The sequence below is a fragment of the Lemur catta genome, unplaced genomic scaffold (genome assembly GCF_020740605.2).
Source record: "Lemur catta isolate mLemCat1 unplaced genomic scaffold, mLemCat1.pri scaffold_133_ctg1, whole genome shotgun sequence".
Taxonomy (NCBI): domain Eukaryota; kingdom Metazoa; phylum Chordata; class Mammalia; order Primates; family Lemuridae; genus Lemur; species Lemur catta.
Window position 1 is genome coordinate 124,862 of NW_025423759.1, and position 16,938 is coordinate 141,799.

A 16,938-nucleotide genomic window follows, 5' to 3' on the forward strand; every position below is an offset into this window, starting at 1 on the left:
GAAGGGCCAGGGCGGCGGGAGGGACCCGACTGGGCAGGGAGGGACGCGTAGCAGCAGCTCGGCCTCTTGAGGCGTCCGGGGGCGGCCGCCGGCCTCTGTGGCCATACCACCCCGAACGCAACGCGCCCGCCCGCCCGATTCCCTCTGATCTCGGGAGCTAAGCAGGGTCGGGCCCGGTTAGTACTTGCATGGGAGACCGCCTGGGAATACCGGGTGCCCTAGGCTTTTTGCTGTGCCTCTTTTTCTGTCCCACCCCCCTGGGCTGGAAACGGGGGTGGGGTGGGGTGGGGTGGCCCGGGGCCCCTCCGCCCTCCGCGCCCGCCCCGGCTCCCGCCCCCGGCCGGCCCGGACCCTGTCCCGTGGCCCCTGGAGAGAGGGTCAGGTTTGACATGTGGAGGCTCAGTCCCCGAGGCTGTCGCCCCTCAGACACCTGCCGCAGGTCCGGGCCTCCGGAACTTCTGACGGACCGGCTCTGAATTCAGGACAAATTCTAAGGTTGTCCAAGTAGACGACCACGTTACCCTATGAGAGGAGAAATTTGATCCTATCCATATATGCAGAAGAATAGAATCTGAACAGTTGGCCATTCGTTCACGATAAAATAATTTAAGAATCCAGAAGAGAAGACATCTGGAAACTCTTTTCAAAAGTCTAAATCCTTAGAAAATAGTCTTAAGGATTCAGAAGTAAAAACATTCTTTGGAAAGTCACGAGCAAGACCAGGGTGTTGATAATGAGATTCTTCTGGTCAATACTGCAACAGACGCTCTAAAATACACACTAAAACAAGGGAAAACACTAATAATAGGTGGGAAAGGAAAAATCACCTCGTTCATTGTCCTCACCTCCTACGGTTCTCAAAATACACTGTTTGCCCCTAGGCATGGGAGACCTGTAGAAAGCCTAGGTGAGTCCCGCAAGACAGCTCTACATGAAATCAACGTTCAATCGATAGTTTCGATATTTCTTATTTCCTAGCAAATACACAATAATGAATGCAATTTTTAAAAAGGATCACAGTCAAAGTCACAGAGAATCTACACAGCACCTACGGGAAAAACGTGCCAACTTAGATGGAAAACTTAGTAACAAACATAAATGATGGCCCAAATCGATGGAGAGGCTATACTGTATTCCTCGATAGATGGACACAGAGCCCCCAAACTAATCATTTCCCCCAAATTAATAAATAATCAAATTTAAACAGGGTTTATAACTAGAAACTTACAATCTGTTTCTTTCTCCTTTTCTTTTAATTAGGGAAATGGACATGTTGAAGAATAATAATAATAATAATAATAATAATTATTATTATTATTATTAGATTAAATCGAGTTAACTGTACCAAAACTCTACCACTCACCTTATAAAACTGGGAGTTTATTCATAGGTCGCAAGCCGCTGTGTATCTTTTCCTGAAGGCATGCAACCAAAGAAACACTTCTCCCCAACAAATCCCATCTCGACTGTCAGCATTTTGCTTGCTTTTCCTTTTAAAGTTTTTGCTCTCTGTTATAGGACTGTCTCATTGAGGTAGTTTGTTATTTTCACAGTTTATATAATACATGTGGAACCATTGTGGATGCATTCTGGGTAACTTGTGTGCCAGGGGAAACCTTCTGTTTGGGGAATACTCCTTGCTGACACAGGAAGCTGCAGTTCATCAGCACTGCTATAGAATGGCACTGCACGAAGCAATCGAAATATCTTTATCCGATCTTTGACTAGGTCCGTGTACACAGGGCTCCCGTGAGTATTACCCTAGACGATTCCTGGTCACACGTGCCCTATCTTCTCTCTGGTACGTGCTCCTCAGAGAATACGCTTGCTCCTGAATGACGCCAGTGTGGATTCATATCCATTTATGCTACATTGTTTTCCAAATGGTTCTATCACTTCACCTCCCGTATCAGCAGGGTGTGGGTAAGAGTTTTCCTCCCAGCCAACACAGCGATCGGTTTTTTAAGTTTCCTCAATCTGGTGAGTTTGAAACTACACCTTGCTTCAATGTTTATTTCCTATTTCCCTGATTAATAGTGAGGATACAGTGCCAAATGCGTATGAAGCATATTACACATAGATATTCTGTAATAGTAATATCTTGCCAAGTATATGCGCTACAGATGCCTTGTCCTGTTTGCGGCTTGTTTTTTACCCTCTTCGTGGTATCTTTTGACACTTTTTTATTATGGGAAATTTGAAATAGAAACAAAACCAGACAGAATAGTAGAATACATACTCACTACCCTGACTCAAGAAATCACCAACCCTTGGCCAGCCAGATCTTGTTTCTTTTATACCCCTCCTACCTTAAGTTCATGATCCCCTTAGTAATATCCCTCCATCGATAAAGGGTCAATATGTTTCTATCAAAGGTGGAGGCTTTCTTTCCTTTTTCAGTGTAATCACAGCCACATTATTCCATCTAAACATTTAACCGTATTAGAGATAACAGCAAGTACTCGATGTCTGCGTTTCCCTGAGACACATACACTCACTTCAGTTTCTTTGAATCCAGTGCAAATACAGTGCATACATGGTGATGGGTTGAGATGTCTTTTGAAAGAGTGTCCACACATCCCAACTAGTTGGGGGCGGCCCCGGCTGTCACCATTTCCCTTTGTTTCCTACCGCTGTCCACAGTGACCCAAGTCAGTTTTGCCGCTGTGAGGGGTGTAATCGTGGATTTAAGCATATTTAATGTGTTTCGATATCTTGCAATTATTATACTTACTGGTGATCAGACTGTCCTGTGTTTGGCAAACGGGAGTCTACTCATTCTGGTTCCTGTGTCTTTTGACGTGACCCTCGTCCTGTTGGATGTCATAGCATCCACGCTTCCCAGCATAAGAAGCGTCCATTTCCCGCCCCAGACTTGAAGTCAGCCTATGTCTCCAGTAAGTCTTAGGACCGTTTAATAACAATGGTTTGTGGAGACCACGACCTAGATGCTGGTGAAATGCACTGCTGTTGAGTTTGCACCTATTTCTCAGCACTTTCCATGGGAAACAACTAAAAACTAAACAATAAAATAGAATTAGATTAAAAAACTAAAGAAAAATACATTGAGCTTACACTGAGAATCCAAATGGAAACTGAGAAATTAGAGGCTTTTTACTCTATACTTTATCGATTTCACCTCTTTCTCTCACACCCAAATTCCCAGTTCTCAAAGACACCCACAGCATTCGCTCTTTGCGTGATGCCACACAATAATCGTATCCATTCACCGTATCACCGTGGACTACTTGCTACTGCGCCAAGCAGGAAAGGCGAGGAAGGAACTTTCTACTTTCCTGGCTCCACTGTGACAATCTAAGAGCTGCTGTCAGCCGAAGCCAGTCTGCTCATGTCCGGGGAGCTCGGAGCCATGTCCCACTCCTTTGGAATATTTCCCTGAGCCTTCATGTGGGCTCCTGCCGTCTGTAGAATCTGACAAGTCACACGTTGTCCTCCCGTTTGTGTCCTCCGTGCTTTGAAGAGATGTCCTATTGAGTCTTTGATTTTTGCTGTGATTTGTATATGTGTCTGCGGCAAAGTGTTGCTTCTGTGCTGTGTAGCAGCTGCCGAGCAAGGCTTTGAAGGCTACGGGGCTGCAGGACGGCGCGGGGGTGTCGGGGGTGGGGGTCGGGGCGCTGGGCCCGGAGGGCCACGTCGCAGCAGCTCGGCCTCTTGAGGCGTCCGGGGCCGGCCGCCGCCGTCTACGGCCATACCACCCTGAACGCGCCCGATCTCGTCTGATCTCGGAAGCTAAGCAGGGTCGGGCCTGGTTAGTACTTGGATGGGAGACCGCCTGGGAATACCGGGTGCTGTAGGCTTTTGCCTCTTCTTTTGTCCCGCCCGCCGGCCCGTGGGGGGTCGGGGGGGGTGGGGGGCCCCCCGCGCTCCGCGCCCGCCCCCCCTTTCGCGCTCGGCCCCCGGCCCCCCGGCGCGGCCCGCTGCCCCCGCCCGGGCCTTCCTCCCCTCTCCCCCGCTGCAGCAGCACCGCCAGGCGGCGGCGGCGGCGGCGGCGGCGGCGGCGGCGGCAGCGGCAGCAGCAGAGCGTCCCAGCCCTTCCGTTCGGCCGGCAGCCGAGCCCCAGCCCTGGGCCCCACACTGGGCCGGGCCGGGCGGCGGGATCCCTAAGTGCCGCTGGGTCTCTTCTCCGGCCCCGCCCCGCACTCCGGGACATCCCCTGCACCCGGCGCGGGACAGCCCACGGCGGCAAACCGTGCCCTGGGCCCCCGGACCCCCAGCCCACCGTGGACTTCCTCTCCGCCGCACACCCGGGCCTCGGGCCCGGGCCTCACGCCGGGCGGGCTCCTCGCCGCCGCCGGGGCTCCCGAGAGACACACCGGCGCACCGCACAGGGCAAGTCGCCGGCCACCCGGGCAGAGAGGACACACGCGGAGCACTCCCACCCAAACCCAAACGACCCACCGGCCCCCCGACCCGTGGCAACCCACCCCAAACCCCACCCCACGGTGCAACAGGATAGCCGGCTCTGGCCCCCCCGCCCCCCGCCCCCGGCCCCGCCCCCGCGCGGGGCCTGCTGCCACACGCAGGCCCTGACGGGAATCGGGGCAGAACGGTCCTCCCCAGACGGGGGTGGGGTGGCGCGGTGGGGGGGACACTGCACGTCTTCAGGACCTCCGGGTGAAGGACCAGCGGCAGCCACGGCCCTGCCTCCTTGTCCTGGCCCTGCCCGCAAGCCCCTCCCCGCCGTGCCCTGGCGCGAGGCGGCGGAGGGCCCTCTCGCGCGCACTCTCGGGCTCTGGCCCTCCGCCCCCACGCGTGGAAGTCTGTCCCTGCGCGCGTGCCCGTGGGTCTGCTCCTTGGGATGTGCGACGGCGGTGCCTCCGCGGTTCGGGTGGGGCAGGGGGGTGCGCGCGAGACCCGTCAGGCTCCGCCTGCGCCCGCCCCCCCATACGGGCAGGTGGGCTAGCGAAGGGCCAGGGCGGCGGGAGGGACCCGACTGGGCAGGGAGGGACGCGTAGCAGCAGCTCGGCCTCTTGAGGCGTCCGGGGGCGGCCGCCGGCCTCTGTGGCCATACCACCCCGAACGCAACGCGCCCGCCCGCCCGATTCCCTCTGATCTCGGGAGCTAAGCAGGGTCGGGCCCGGTTAGTACTTGCATGGGAGACCGCCTGGGAATACCGGGTGCCCTAGGCTTTTTGCTGTGCCTCTTTTTCTGTCCCACCCCCCTGGGCTGGAAACGGGGGGGGGGGTGGGGTGGGGTGGCCCGGGGCCCCTCCGCCCTCCGCGCCCGCCCCGGCTCCCGCCCCCGGCCGGCCCGGACCCTGTCCCGTGGCCCCTGGAGAGAGGGTCAGGTTTGACATGTGGAGGCTCAGTCCCCGAGGCTGTCGCCCCTCAGACACCTGCCGCAGGTCCGGGCCTCCGGAACTTCTGACGGACCGGCTCTGAATTCAGGACAAATTCTAAGGTTGTCCAAGTAGACGACCACGTTACCCTATGAGAGGAGAAATTTGATCCTATCCATATATGCAGAAGAATAGAATCTGAACAGTTGGCCATTCGTTCACGATAAAATAATTTAAGAATCCAGAAGAGAAGACATCTGGAAACTCTTTTCAAAAGTCTAAATCCTTAGAAAATAGTCTTAAGGATTCAGAAGTAAAAACATTCTTTGGAAAGTCACGAGCAAGACCAGGGTGTTGATAATGAGATTCTTCTGGTCAATACTGCAACAGACGCTCTAAAATACACACTAAAACAAGGGAAAACACTAATAATAGGTGGGAAAGGAAAAATCACCTCGTTCATTGTCCTCACCTCCTACGGTTCTCAAAATACACTGTTTGCCCCTAGGCATGGGAGACCTGTAGAAAGCCTAGGTGAGTCCCGCAAGACAGCTCTACATGAAATCAACGTTCAATCGATAGTTTCGATATTTCTTATTTCCTAGCAAATACACAATAATGAATGCAATTTTTAAAAAGGATCACAGTCAAAGTCACAGAGAATCTACACAGCACCTACGGGAAAAACGTGCCAACTTAGATGGAAAACTTAGTAACAAACATAAATGATGGCCCAAATCGATGGAGAGGCTATACTGTATTCCTCGATAGATGGACACAGAGCCCCCAAACTAATCATTTCCCCCAAATTAATAAATAATCAAATTTAAACAGGGTTTATAACTAGAAACTTACAATCTGTTTCTTTCTCCTTTTCTTTTAATTAGGGAAATGGACATGTTGAAGAATAATAATAATAATAATAATAATAATTATTATTATTATTATTAGATTAAATCGAGTTAACTGTACCAAAACTCTACCACTCACCTTATAAAACTGGGAGTTTATTCATAGGTCGCAAGCCGCTGTGTATCTTTTCCTGAAGGCATGCAACCAAAGAAACACTTCTCCCCAACAAATCCCATCTCGACTGTCAGCATTTTGCTTGCTTTTCCTTTTAAAGTTTTTGCTCTCTGTTATAGGACTGTCTCATTGAGGTAGTTTGTTATTTTCACAGTTTATATAATACATGTGGAACCATTGTGGATGCATTCTGGGTAACTTGTGTGCCAGGGGAAACCTTCTGTTTGGGGAATACTCCTTGCTGACACAGGAAGCTGCAGTTCATCAGCACTGCTATAGAATGGCACTGCACGAAGCAATTGAAATATCTTTATCCGATCTTTGACTAGGTCCGTGTACACAGGGCTCCCGTGAGTATTACCCTAGACGATTCCTGGTCACACGTGCCCTATCTTCTCTCTGGTACGTGCTCCTCAGAGAATACGCTTGCTCCTGAATGACGCCAGTGTGGATTCATATCCATTTATGCTACATTGTTTTCCAAATGGTTCTATCACTTCACCTCCCGTATCAGCAGGGTGTGGGTAAGAGTTTTCCTCCCAGCCAACACAGCGATCGGTTTTTTAAGTTTCCTCAATCTGGTGAGTTTGAAACTACACCTTGCTTCAATGTTTATTTCCTATTTCCCTGATTAATAGTGAGGATACAGTGCCAAATGCGTATGAAGCATATTACACATAGATATTCTGTAATAGTAATATCTTGCCAAGTATATGCGCTACAGATGCCTTGTCCTGTTTGCGGCTTGTTTTTTACCCTCTTCGTGGTATCTTTTGACACTTTTTTATTATGGGAAATTTGAAATAGAAACAAAAACAGACAGAATAGTAGAATACATACTCACTACCCTGACTCAAGAAATCACCAACCCTTGGCCAGCCAGATCTTGTTTCTTTTATACCCCTCCTACCTTAAGTTCATGATCCCCTTAGTAATATCCCTCCATCGATAAAGGGTCAATATGTTTCTATCAAAGGTGGAGGCTTTCTTTCCTTTTTCAGTGTAATCACAGCCACATTATTCCATCTAAACATTTAACCGTATTAGAGATAACAGCAAGTACTCGATGTCTGCGTTTCCCTGAGACACATACACTCACTTCAGTTTCTTTGAATCCAGTGCAAATACAGTGCATACATGGTGATGGGTTGAGATGTCTTTTGAAAGAGTGTCCACACATCCCAACTAGTTGGGGGCGGCCCCGGCTGTCACCATTTCCCTTTGTTTCCTACCGCTGTCCACAGTGACCCGAGTCAGTTTTGCCGCTGTGAGGGGTGTAATCGTGGATTTAAGCATATTTAATGTGTTTCGATATCTTGCAATTATTATACTTACTGGTGATCAGACTGTCCTGTGTTTGGCAAACGGGAGTCTACTCATTCTGGTTCCTGTGTCTTTTGACGTGACCCTCGTCCTGTTGGATGTCATAGCATCCACGCTTCCCAGCATAAGAAGCGTCCATTTCCCGCCCCAGACTTGAAGTCAGCCTATGTCTCCAGTAAGTCTTAGGACCGTTTAATAACAATGGTTTGTGGAGACCACGACCTAGATGCTGGTGAAATGCACTGCTGTTGAGTTTGCACCTATTTCTCAGCACTTTCCATGGGAAACAACTAAAAACTAAACAATAAAATAGAATTAGATTAAAAAACTAAAGAAAAATACATTGAGCTTACACTGAGAATCCAAATGGAAACTGAGAAATTAGAGGCTTTTTACTCTATACTTTATCGATTTCACCTCTTTCTCTCACACCCAAATTCCCAGTTCTCAAAGACACCCACAGCATTCGCTCTTTGCGTGATGCCACACAATAATCGTATCCATTCACCGTATCACCGTGGACTACTTGCTACTGCGCCAAGCAGGAAAGGCGAGGAAGGAACTTTCTACTTTCCTGGCTCCACTGTGACAATCTAAGAGCTGCTGTCAGCCGAAGCCAGTCTGCTCATGTCCGGGGAGCTCGGAGCCATGTCCCACTCCTTTGGAATATTTCCCTGAGCCTTCATGTGGGCTCCTGCCGTCTGTAGAATCTGACAAGTCACACGTTGTCCTCCCGTTTGTGTCCTCCGTGCTTTGAAGAGATGTCCTATTGAGTCTTTGATTTTTGCTGTGATTTGTATATGTGTCTGCGGCAAAGTGTTGCTTCTGTGCTGTGTAGCAGCTGCCGAGCAAGGCTTTGAAGGCTACGGGGCTGCAGGACGGCGCGGGGGTGTCGGGGGTGGGGGTCGGGGCGCTGGGCCCGGAGGGCCACGTCGCAGCAGCTCGGCCTCTTGAGGCGTCCGGGGCCGGCCGCCGCCGTCTACGGCCATACCACCCTGAACGCGCCCGATCTCGTCTGATCTCGGAAGCTAAGCAGGGTCGGGCCTGGTTAGTACTTGGATGGGAGACCGCCTGGGAATACCGGGTGCTGTAGGCTTTTGCCTCTTCTTTTGTCCCGCCCGCCGGCCCGTGGGGGGTCGGGGGGGGGTGGGGGGCCCCCCGCGCTCCGCGCCCGCCCCCCCTTTCGCGCTCGGCCCCCGGCCCCCCGGCGCGGCCCGCTGCCCCCGCCCGGGCCTTCCTCCCCTCTCCCCCGCTGCAGCAGCACCGCCAGGCGGCGGCGGCGGCGGCGGCGGCGGCGGCGGCGGCAGCGGCAGCAGCAGAGCGTCCCAGCCCTTCCGTTCGGCCGGCAGCCGAGCCCCAGCCCTGGGCCCCACACGGGGCCGGGCCGGGCGGCGGGATCCCTAAGTGCCGCTGGGTCTCTTCTCCGGCCCCGCCCCGCACTCCGGGACATCCCCTGCACCCGGCGCGGGACAGCCCACGGCGGCAAACCGTGCCCTGGGCCCCCGGACCCCCAGCCCACCGTGGACTTCCTCTCCGCCGCACACCCGGGCCTCGGGCCCGGGCCTCACGCCGGGCGGGCTCCTCGCCGCCGCCGGGGCTCCCGAGAGACACACCGGCGCACCGCACAGGGCAAGTCGCCGGCCACCCGGGCAGAGAGGACACACGCGGAGCACTCCCACCCAAACCCAAACGACCCACCGGCCCCCCGACCCGTGGCAACCCACCCCAAACCCCACCCCACGGTGCAACAGGATAGCCGGCTCTGGCCCCCCCGCCCCCCGCCCCCGGCCCCGCCCCCGCGCGGGGCCTGCTGCCACACGCAGGCCCTGACGGGAATCGGGGCAGAACGGTCCTCCCCAGACGGGGGTGGGGTGGCGCGGTGGGGGGGACACTGCACGTCTTCAGGACCTCCGGGTGAAGGACCAGCGGCAGCCACGGCCCTGCCTCCTTGTCCTGGCCCTGCCCGCAAGCCCCTCCCCGCCGTGCCCTGGCGCGAGGCGGCGGAGGGCCCTCTCGCGCGCACTCTCGGGCTCTGGCCCTCCGCCCCCACGCGTGGAAGTCTGTCCCTGCGCGCGTGCCCGTGGGTCTGCTCCTTGGGATGTGCGACGGCGGTGCCTCCGCGGTTCGGGTGGGGCAGGGGGGTGCGCGCGAGACCCGTCAGGCTCCGCCTGCGCCCGCCCCCCCATAGGGGCAGGTGGGCTAGCGAAGGGCCAGGGCGGCGGGAGGGACCCGACTGGGCAGGGAGGGACGCGTAGCAGCAGCTCGGCCTCTTGAGGCGTCCGGGGGCGGCCGCCGGCCTCTGTGGCCATACCACCCCGAACGCAACGCGCCCGCCCGCCCGATTCCCTCTGATCTCGGGAGCTAAGCAGGGTCGGGCCCGGTTAGTACTTGCATGGGAGACCGCCTGGGAATACCGGGTGCCCTAGGCTTTTTGCTGTGCCTCTTTTTCTGTCCCACCCCCCTGGGCTGGAAACGGGGGTGGGGTGGGGTGGGGTGGCCCGGGGCCCCTCCGCCCTCCGCGCCCGCCCCGGCTCCCGCCCCCGGCCGGCCCGGACCCTGTCCCGTGGCCCCTGGAGAGAGGGTCAGGTTTGACATGTGGAGGCTCAGTCCCCGAGGCTGTCGCCCCTCAGACACCTGCCGCAGGTCCGGGCCTCCGGAACTTCTGACGGACCGGCTCTGAATTCAGGACAAATTCTAAGGTTGTCCAAGTAGACGACCACGTTACCCTATGAGAGGAGAAATTTGATCCTATCCATATATGCAGAAGAATAGAATCTGAACAGTTGGCCATTCGTTCACGATAAAATAATTTAAGAATCCAGAAGAGAAGACATCTGGAAACTCTTTTCAAAAGTCTAAATCCTTAGAAAATAGTCTTAAGGATTCAGAAGTAAAAACATTCTTTGGAAAGTCACGAGCAAGACCAGGGTGTTGATAATGAGATTCTTCTGGTCAATACTGCAACAGACGCTCTAAAATACACACTAAAACAAGGGAAAACACTAATAATAGGTGGGAAAGGAAAAATCACCTCGTTCATTGTCCTCACCTCCTACGGTTCTCAAAATACACTGTTTGCCCCTAGGCATGGGAGACCTGTAGAAAGCCTAGGTGAGTCCCGCAAGACAGCTCTACATGAAATCAACGTTCAATCGATAGTTTCGATATTTCTTATTTCCTAGCAAATACACAATAATGAATGCAATTTTTAAAAAGGATCACAGTCAAAGTCACAGAGAATCTACACAGCACCTACGGGAAAAACGTGCCAACTTAGATGGAAAACTTAGTAACAAACATAAATGATGGCCCAAATCGATGGAGAGGCTATACTGTATTCCTCGATAGATGGACACAGAGCCCCCAAACTAATCATTTCCCCCAAATTAATAAATAATCAAATTTAAACAGGGTTTATAACTAGAAACTTACAATCTGTTTCTTTCTCCTTTTCTTTTAATTAGGGAAATGGACATGTTGAAGAATAATAATAATAATAATAATAATAATTATTATTATTATTATTAGATTAAATCGAGTTAACTGTACCAAAACTCTACCACTCACCTTATAAAACTGGGAGTTTATTCATAGGTCGCAAGCCGCTGTGTATCTTTTCCTGAAGGCATGCAACCAAAGAAACACTTCTCCCCAACAAATCCCATCTCGACTGTCAGCATTTTGCTTGCTTTTCCTTTTAAAGTTTTTGCTCTCTGTTATAGGACTGTCTCATTGAGGTAGTTTGTTATTTTCACAGTTTATATAATACATGTGGAACCATTGTGGATGCATTCTGGGTAACTTGTGTGCCAGGGGAAACCTTCTGTTTGGGGAATACTCCTTGCTGACACAGGAAGCTGCAGTTCATCAGCACTGCTATAGAATGGCACTGCACGAAGCAATTGAAATATCTTTATCCGATCTTTGACTAGGTCCGTGTACACAGGGCTCCCGTGAGTATTACCCTAGACGATTCCTGGTCACACGTGCCCTATCTTCTCTCTGGTACGTGCTCCTCAGAGAATACGCTTGCTCCTGAATGACGCCAGTGTGGATTCATATCCATTTATGCTACATTGTTTTCCAAATGGTTCTATCACTTCACCTCCCGTATCAGCAGGGTGTGGGTAAGAGTTTTCCTCCCAGCCAACACAGCGATCGGTTTTTTAAGTTTCCTCAATCTGGTGAGTTTGAAACTACACCTTGCTTCAATGTTTATTTCCTATTTCCCTGATTAATAGTGAGGATACAGTGCCAAATGCGTATGAAGCATATTACACATAGATATTCTGTAATAGTAATATCTTGCCAAGTATATGCGCTACAGATGCCTTGTCCTGTTTGCGGCTTGTTTTTTACCCTCTTCGTGGTATCTTTTGACACTTTTTTATTATGGGAAATTTGAAATAGAAACAAAACCAGACAGAATAGTAGAATACATACTCACTACCCTGACTCAAGAAATCACCAACCCTTGGCCAGCCAGATCTTGTTTCTTTTATACCCCTCCTACCTTAAGTTCATGATCCCCTTAGTAATATCCCTCCATCGATAAAGGGTCAATATGTTTCTATCAAAGGTGGAGGCTTTCTTTCCTTTTTCAGTGTAATCACAGCCACATTATTCCATCTAAACATTTAACCGTATTAGAGATAACAGCAAGTACTCGATGTCTGCGTTTCCCTGAGACACATACACTCACTTCAGTTTCTTTGAATCCAGTGCAAATACAGTGCATACATGGTGATGGGTTGAGATGTCTTTTGAAAGAGTGTCCACACATCCCAACTAGTTGGGGGCGGCCCCGGCTGTCACCATTTCCCTTTGTTTCCTACCGCTGTCCACAGTGACCCGAGTCAGTTTTGCCGCTGTGAGGGGTGTAATCGTGGATTTAAGCATATTTAATGTGTTTCGATATCTTGCAATTATTATACTTACTGGTGATCAGACTGTCCTGTGTTTGGCAAACGGGAGTCTACTCATTCTGGTTCCTGTGTCTTTTGACGTGACCCTCGTCCTGTTGGATGTCATAGCATCCACGCTTCCCAGCATAAGAAGCGTCCATTTCCCGCCCCAGACTTGAAGTCAGCCTATGTCTCCAGTAAGTCTTAGGACCGTTTAATAACAATGGTTTGTGGAGACCACGACCTAGATGCTGGTGAAATGCACTGCTGTTGAGTTTGCACCTATTTCTCAGCACTTTCCATGGGAAACAACTAAAAACTAAACAATAAAATAGAATTAGATTAAAAAACTAAAGAAAAATACATTGAGCTTACACTGAGAATCCAAATGGAAACTGAGAAATTAGAGGCTTTTTACTCTATACTTTATCGATTTCACCTCTTTCTCTCACACCCAAATTCCCAGTTCTCAAAGACACCCACAGCATTCGCTCTTTGCGTGATGCCACACAATAATCGTATCCATTCACCGTATCACCGTGGACTACTTGCTACTGCGCCAAGCAGGAAAGGCGAGGAAGGAACTTTCTACTTTCCTGGCTCCACTGTGACAATCTAAGAGCTGCTGTCAGCCGAAGCCAGTCTGCTCATGTCCGGGGAGCTCGGAGCCATGTCCCACTCCTTTGGAATATTTCCCTGAGCCTTCATGTGGGCTCCTGCCGTCTGTAGAATCTGACAAGTCACACGTTGTCCTCCCGTTTGTGTCCTCCGTGCTTTGAAGAGATGTCCTATTGAGTCTTTGATTTTTGCTGTGATTTGTATATGTGTCTGCGGCAAAGTGTTGCTTCTGTGCTGTGTAGCAGCTGCCGAGCAAGGCTTTGAAGGCTACGGGGCTGCAGGACGGCGCGGGGGTGTCGGGGGTGGGGGTCGGGGCGCTGGGCCCGGAGGGCCACGTCGCAGCAGCTCGGCCTCTTGAGGCGTCCGGGGCCGGCCGCCGCCGTCTACGGCCATACCACCCTGAACGCGCCCGATCTCGTCTGATCTCGGAAGCTAAGCAGGGTCGGGCCTGGTTAGTACTTGGATGGGAGACCGCCTGGGAATACCGGGTGCTGTAGGCTTTTGCCTCTTCTTTTGTCCCGCCCGCCGGCCCGTGGGGGGTCGGGGGGGGGTGGGGGGCCCCCCGCGCTCCGCGCCCGCCCCCCCTTTCGCGCTCGGCCCCCGGCCCCCCGGCGCGGCCCGCTGCCCCCGCCCGGGCCTTCCTCCCCTCTCCCCCGCTGCAGCAGCACCGCCAGGCGGCGGCGGCGGCGGCGGCGGCGGCGGCGGCGGCGGCAGCGGCAGCAGCAGAGCGTCCCAGCCCTTCCGTTCGGCCGGCAGCCGAGCCCCAGCCCTGGGCCCCACACGGGGCCGGGCCGGGCGGCGGGATCCCTAAGTGCCGCTGGGTCTCTTCTCCGGCCCCGCCCCGCACTCCGGGACATCCCCTGCACCCGGCGCGGGACAGCCCACGGCGGCAAACCGTGCCCTGGGCCCCCGGACCCCCAGCCCACCGTGGACTTCCTCTCCGCCGCACACCCGGGCCTCGGGCCCGGGCCTCACGCCGGGCGGGCTCCTCGCCGCCGCCGGGGCTCCCGAGAGACACACCGGCGCACCGCACAGGGCAAGTCGCCGGCCACCCGGGCAGAGAGGACACACGCGGAGCACTCCCACCCAAACCCAAACGACCCACCGGCCCCCCGACCCGTGGCAACCCACCCCAAACCCCACCCCACGGTGCAACAGGATAGCCGGCTCTGGCCCCCCCGCCCCCCGCCCCCGGCCCCGCCCCCGCGCGGGGCCTGCTGCCACACGCAGGCCCTGACGGGAATCGGGGCAGAACGGTCCTCCCCAGACGGGGGTGGGGTGGCGCGGTGGGGGGGACACTGCACGTCTTCAGGACCTCCGGGTGAAGGACCAGCGGCAGCCACGGCCCTGCCTCCTTGTCCTGGCCCTGCCCGCAAGCCCCTCCCCGCCGTGCCCTGGCGCGAGGCGGCGGAGGGCCCTCTCGCGCGCACTCTCGGGCTCTGGCCCTCCGCCCCCACGCGTGGAAGTCTGTCCCTGCGCGCGTGCCCGTGGGTCTGCTCCTTGGGATGTGCGACGGCGGTGCCTCCGCGGTTCGGGTGGGGCAGGGGGGTGCGCGCGAGACCCGTCAGGCTCCGCCTGCGCCCGCCCCCCCATAGGGGCAGGTGGGCTAGCGAAGGGCCAGGGCGGCGGGAGGGACCCGACTGGGCAGGGAGGGACGCGTAGCAGCAGCTCGGCCTCTTGAGGCGTCCGGGGGCGGCCGCCGGCCTCTGTGGCCATACCACCCCGAACGCAACGCGCCCGCCCGCCCGATTCCCTCTGATCTCGGGAGCTAAGCAGGGTCGGGCCCGGTTAGTACTTGCATGGGAGACCGCCTGGGAATACCGGGTGCCCTAGGCTTTTTGCTGTGCCTCTTTTTCTGTCCCACCCCCCTGGGCTGGAAACGGGGGTGGGGTGGGGTGGGGTGGCCCGGGGCCCCTCCGCCCTCCGCGCCCGCCCCGGCTCCCGCCCCCGGCCGGCCCGGACCCTGTCCCGTGGCCCCTGGAGAGAGGGTCAGGTTTGACATGTGGAGGCTCAGTCCCCGAGGCTGTCGCCCCTCAGACACCTGCCGCAGGTCCGGGCCTCCGGAACTTCTGACGGACCGGCTCTGAATTCAGGACAAATTCTAAGGTTGTCCAAGTAGACGACCACGTTACCCTATGAGAGGAGAAATTTGATCCTATCCATATATGCAGAAGAATAGAATCTGAACAGTTGGCCATTCGTTCACGATAAAATAATTTAAGAATCCAGAAGAGAAGACATCTGGAAACTCTTTTCAAAAGTCTAAATCCTTAGAAAATAGTCTTAAGGATTCAGAAGTAAAAACATTCTTTGGAAAGTCACGAGCAAGACCAGGGTGTTGATAATGAGATTCTTCTGGTCAATACTGCAACAGACGCTCTAAAATACACACTAAAACAAGGGAAAACACTAATAATAGGTGGGAAAGGAAAAATCACCTCGTTCATTGTCCTCACCTCCTACGGTTCTCAAAATACACTGTTTGCCCCTAGGCATGGGAGACCTGTAGAAAGCCTAGGTGAGTCCCGCAAGACAGCTCTACATGAAATCAACGTTCAATCGATAGTTTCGATATTTCTTATTTCCTAGCAAATACACAATAATGAATGCAATTTTTAAAAAGGATCACAGTCAAAGTCACAGAGAATCTACACAGCACCTACGGGAAAAACGTGCCAACTTAGATGGAAAACTTAGTAACAAACATAAATGATGGCCCAAATCGATGGAGAGGCTATACTGTATTCCTCGATAGATGGACACAGAGCCCCCAAACTAATCATTTCCCCCAAATTAATAAATAATCAAATTTAAACAGGGTTTATAACTAGAAACTTACAATCTGTTTCTTTCTCCTTTTCTTTTAATTAGGGAAATGGACATGTTGAAGAAGAATAATAATAATAATAATAATAATTATTATTATTATTATTAGATTAAATCGAGTTAACTGTACCAAAACTCTACCACTCACCTTATAAAACTGGGAGTTTATTCATAGGTCGCAAGCCGCTGTGTATCTTTTCCTGAAGGCATGCAACCAAAGAAACACTTCTCCCCAACAAATCCCATCTCGACTGTCAGCATTTTGCTTGCTTTTCCTTTTAAAGTTTTTGCTCTCTGTTATAGGACTGTCTCATTGAGGTAGTTTGTTATTTTCACAGTTTATATAATACATGTGGAACCATTGTGGATGCATTCTGGGTAACTTGTGTGCCAGGGGAAACCTTCTGTTTGGGGAATACTCCTTGCTGACACAGGAAGCTGCAGTTCATCAGCACTGCTATAGAATGGCACTGCACGAAGCAATTGAAATATCTTTATCCGATCTTTGACTAGGTCCGTGTACACAGGGCTCCCGTGAGTATTACCCTAGACGATTCCTGGTCACACGTGCCCTATCTTCTCTCTGGTACGTGCTCCTCAGAGAATACGCTTGCTCCTGAATGACGCCAGTGTGGATTCATATCCATTTATGCTACATTGTTTTCCAAATGGTTCTATCACTTCACCTCCCGTATCAGCAGGGTGTGGGTAAGAGTTTTCCTCCCAGCCAACACAGCGATCGGTTTTTTAAGTTTCCTCAATCTGGTGAGTTTGAAACTACACCTTGCTTCAATGTTTATTTCCTATTTCCCTGATTAATAGTGAGGATACAGTGCCAAATGCGTATGAAGCATATTACACATAGATATTCTGTAATAGTAATATCTTGCCAAGTATATGCGCTACAGATGCCTTGTCCTGTTTGCGGCTTGTTTTTTACCC

At 53.0% G+C, this 16,938-nt stretch overlaps 3 non-coding genes and 4 pseudogenes across 3 annotated transcripts; all 7 read left to right on the top strand.

Annotated features, from left to right (window-relative positions):
• The first annotated feature begins 93 nt into the window (after nucleotides 1-93).
• On the top strand, nucleotides 94-225 carry LOC123629291 (annotated as a pseudogene).
• A 3,474-nt stretch (nucleotides 226-3,699) lies between these two features.
• LOC123629321 lies at nucleotides 3,700-3,818 on the top strand. The gene has a single exon (XR_006732014.1). It is a non-coding gene; the product is annotated as a 5S ribosomal RNA (ribosomal RNA).
• A 1,200-nt stretch (nucleotides 3,819-5,018) lies between these two features.
• Nucleotides 5,019-5,150, top strand: LOC123629292 (annotated as a pseudogene).
• A 3,475-nt stretch (nucleotides 5,151-8,625) lies between these two features.
• LOC123629322 lies at nucleotides 8,626-8,744 on the top strand. The gene has a single exon (XR_006732015.1). It is a non-coding gene; the product is annotated as a 5S ribosomal RNA (ribosomal RNA).
• Nucleotides 8,745-9,945: 1,201 nt separating this feature from the next.
• Nucleotides 9,946-10,077, top strand: LOC123629293 (annotated as a pseudogene).
• Nucleotides 10,078-13,551: 3,474 nt separating this feature from the next.
• LOC123629323 lies at nucleotides 13,552-13,670 on the top strand. The gene has a single exon (XR_006732016.1). It is a non-coding gene; the product is annotated as a 5S ribosomal RNA (ribosomal RNA).
• Nucleotides 13,671-14,874: 1,204 nt separating this feature from the next.
• LOC123629294 lies at nucleotides 14,875-15,006 on the top strand (annotated as a pseudogene).
• The last annotated feature ends 1,932 nt before the right edge of the window (nucleotides 15,007-16,938 follow it).